This window comes from Capricornis sumatraensis, chromosome 7 (assembly GCF_032405125.1).
Source record: "Capricornis sumatraensis isolate serow.1 chromosome 7, serow.2, whole genome shotgun sequence".
Classification (NCBI taxonomy): domain Eukaryota; kingdom Metazoa; phylum Chordata; class Mammalia; order Artiodactyla; family Bovidae; genus Capricornis; species Capricornis sumatraensis.
Window position 1 is genome coordinate 113,214,580 of NC_091075.1, and position 3,970 is coordinate 113,218,549.

The 3,970-nt window shown below is 50.0% G+C and overlaps 1 non-coding gene across 1 annotated transcript; it reads right to left on the reverse strand.

The window, feature by feature from the left end:
* Positions 1–3,549: 3,549 nt before the first annotated feature.
* On the reverse strand, positions 3,550–3,622 carry TRNAC-GCA (transfer RNA cysteine (anticodon GCA)). The gene has a single exon. It is a non-coding gene; the product is annotated as a tRNA-Cys (tRNA).
* Between the last annotated feature and the right edge of the window lie 348 nt (positions 3,623–3,970).

Genomic DNA, 3,970 nt, shown 5'->3' on the forward strand with positions numbered 1-3,970 from the left:
ACCACACTGGGTAACTTAAAAACAGCAGAAATTTATTTCTCATAGTGCTGGAGGCTGAGAAGCCCAAGATCAAGGTGCCAGAAAAGTCACGTTCTGGTGAGGGTCCTCATCCTGGGAGATAAGCCAGCGGACCCCTGCTGTGCCCTCACATGGAAGGAGGAGCTCGGGCTCTCTCTGGAGTCTCTTTTGTAGACACTAATCTCATGTATTGGGACTCCACCTTCAAGGCTTACATGTCCCCAAACCATCACTTCAGGCATTAGGATTTTAATGTTTTGGGAATGAGTCTGGGAGTGGGGGGACACAAACATTTAGACCACAGCAGGCACTGATGCCCAAGTCAACTCAGAACACTTCACAGCTCATCAACCCTGCATTTTACCCCTTCTTCTTAGAAGATTCAACCAAACTCCAGCCACAGAGCGGGCTGGGTCTCCCTTTGTGCTCACAATGCTCTAAGCCTCCTCTCCACGTCTATGCTCCACGTCTTTGCCAGTTATCTCCTGCCCACCATTTGGATCTCAGCTCAAGGCTTTCTTACTCCCCGAAGCTTTCCCTGACCACCGTTCCCAGTCTAGGTCAAGTTCCAAGTTCTTTTCCTTATTTCAGTGTGTAATTATACATTTATCACTATCAATATTGATTAACATCTGTATCTGCCCTCTCACAAGGCCAGGGAACAGTGCTGTGCTCAGTTGCTGAGTCGTGTCCGACTCTTTGCGACCCCATGGACTGTAGCTCACCAGCCTCCTCTGTCCATGGGGATTCTCTAGGCAAGAATATTAGAGTGGGTTGCCATGCCCTCCTCCAGGGAATCTTCCCAGCCCAGAAATAGAACCCAGGTCTCCCACATTGCAGGCAGATTCTTTACCAGCTGAGCTAACAGGGAAGCCAGCCAGGGACCAGAGGTGACATGAAAAATAATTAACCATCACTGTGTCACAGGCCTGACCAGTCAGAGCAGACACCAGGTGCTCTAATCAGGAAAACCACTAGCTTTAGCAACTGCAGCCAGGGAGCGATGGGGTTAACTCTGTTCATTGCATCTTCAGCCTCTGGCCCAGTGCTTAACAAGTAAAAGGTGCTCAGTAGGATTTCCCTGGTGGTACGATGGCTTGCAGCCATGAAATTAAAAGGCGCTTACTCCTTAGAAGGAAAGTCATGACCAACCTAGACAGCATATTAAAAAGCAGAGACATTACTTTGTCAACAAAGGTCTGTCTAGTCAAGGCTATGGTTTTTCCAGTAGTCATGTATGGATGTGAGAGTTGGACTATAAAGAAAGCTGAGTGCCGAAGAACTGATGCTTTTGAACTGTGGTGTTGGAGAAGACTCTTGAGAGTCCCTTGGACTGCAAGGAGATCCAACCAGTCCACCCTAAAGGAGATCAGTCCTGAATAGTCATTGGAAGGACTGATGCTGAAGCTGAAGCTCCAGTACTTTGGCCACCTCATGTGAAGAGCTGACTCATTTGAAAAGACCCTGATGTTGGGAAAGATTGAAGATGGGAGGAGAAGGGGACGAGAGAGGATGAGATAGTTGGATGGCATTGCCAACTCAATGGAAATAGGTTTGGGTTGGTGATGGACAGGGAGGCCTGGCGTGCTGCGGTTCATGGGGCCACAGAGTCGGACACAACTGAGCGACTGAACTGAACTGAACTGAACAGTGGATAAGAACAGCCTGCCAATGCAGGGACCTGATGGGTTCAATCTGTGTTCAACTACTGAGCCCAAATCCTGCCACTGTTGAAGCCCCAGAGCTTAGAGCCTGTGCTCCACAACCAAGGAAGCCACCACAGTGAGACGCCTGTGCCCTGCAGTGCAGAGCCGCCCCATCCTGTTCAGCTAGAGAAAACCTCGCAGCAGTGAGGCCTAGGGCAACCAGGAAGAGCGAGGCAGTGCAGTTTAAAGAGAAGTGCAGCAGAAATCCCCGTGAGTGAAGGACTGTTCTCTGTTGTTGATCCTAGGTTTGCTCCACAGCTTTTTCAGACTTAATGTGTTGGACCCGTTGTGACTTCCTAGCCTGCCCTGACTCGGAACATGGACACCATTTAGCCTTGCCTCCTGAAGCTCCCGGTCATGCTTTCCAACTTCCAGGCCAAACAGACACTCAGGCACCAGGTGGAAGAGTGAATGCCTTCCTTCAATCCAGGACCCTCTGGGGGCCACAGTGTGATGGGACACCAGCCTGACAGGGAGTGGAGGGCACTGGGAACAAGGTCAAGCTCAGAATGGGTGAAGTGAGCAGAGTATGGCAAGAAAGATAGCAGAGAAACAAAATCCAAGAAGAACTTTAATGATGTAGAATGTGTATGGTGTGGCCACTGCTATGAATCGTAAGAGTGATGTCAGTGTCTTAGGCTGTGCCCAGCTGGGCTTCCCTCAAGGCTCAGCTGGTAAAGAATCTGCCTGCACTACAGGAGACCTGGGTTCGATCTCCTGGAGGGAAGATCCCCTGGAGAAGGGAAAGGCTACCGACTCGTGTTCTGGCCTGGAGAATTCCATGGATTGTATAGTCCATGGGTTGCAAAGAGTTGGGCACAACTGAGCGACTTCTTCCACATTCACCCAGTGGGCACCATCAGACCAAGGACTTGCCATGAGCCACACGTGTCCTGCTCTCTCACTCCGTGTATCTTGAATGGGTTGGTCTCTCTGTGCTGATATCCCTTCCTGCTCTGCCATCTCTTTCTCAGATTTTAAGCCCCTTAGGCCTTGGGGCTTCCCAGATGATTCGGTGGTAAAGAATCTGCCTGCTAAGGCAGGAGACAGGGGTTCAATCCCTGGGTCAGGTAGATGCTCTGGAGAAGAGAATGGCAACCCACTCCAGTATTCTTGCTTGGAAAGTCCCATGGAAGGAGGAGCCTGGTGGGCTATGGTCCACGGGGTCGCAAAGAGTCGGACGCAACTGAGTGGCTGAGCATGCACGCACGCACCTTAAGCATCACCTTGTGGGGGCAAAACTTTCCTCCCTGAAATGTCTCTTTGGCATGTGGATTATTTTGAGCTGAAAAGAATCAAGACCCAAAAGAGTCGGGAAGAAACCTTGAAATTCCTCCTAACTGCCTAAAAGAGTTTAGATGGAGGGAGTTCCCTAGAATAGAGCTATCACCAGAGATATCTGCAAAGATCTGGGCTCGGTGGGGCTGGGGGAACTCGACAGGGCTTAGAGATCAGAGCCCACTCTGTGACCCACTGTCTCTGCGTGACCCATTGTCTCTGTGTGACCCAGCAAATATGTGTTTACCAGACATTTGCTTGGCTATTCATGTGAATTGCAATTTTACCCTTTGTGGTTCCCAACCACTATCCCCCACATCCTCTTTCATCTCTAGCTGAAGATGTTATTTAAAATGAAGACTTCAATTATTTTGGTGAGTGCCTTAGTTTATCTGGATCTCTCCCATGTATACTGAAGAAAGTGAAATCGCTTAGTCGTGTCCAACTCTTTGCGACCCCACGGACTGTAACCTATCAGGCTCCTCTGACCAGGGGATTCTCCAGGCAAGGATACTGGAGTCGGTTGCCATTTCCAGCTCCAGGGGATCTTCCTGACCCAGGGATCGAACCTGGGCCTTCTGCATTGCAGGCAGACGCTTTACCATCTGAGCCACCAGGATATATACTAAACTTCTGTTTGATTATCTCCCGTTACTCCGTCTCACATCAATTCAGTTTCTAGTCTGACCAGAAGCGTCTAGAAGGGTAGAGGAAAATCTCTTCCTACCGACAACCTTCTGAGCCCTCTGGTTCCTCTGCCACCAGGGCCTTGGTTGCTCTTTGCTGCCCCAGCCCCTGTGAATCTTCCTGACATGGTCCATCTGCCGTGTCTTGTCATTGCTGGGCCTGTGGTTTTTCCTGAAGACATGCATCATTTCCTCCCTGGCTCAGCCTCGGCTGGGTGAAGTGGATGCTTCACGTGTGGCTTCATTGAGACAGTAGAGTTGTGAATGAACTGGCTTCAGAGA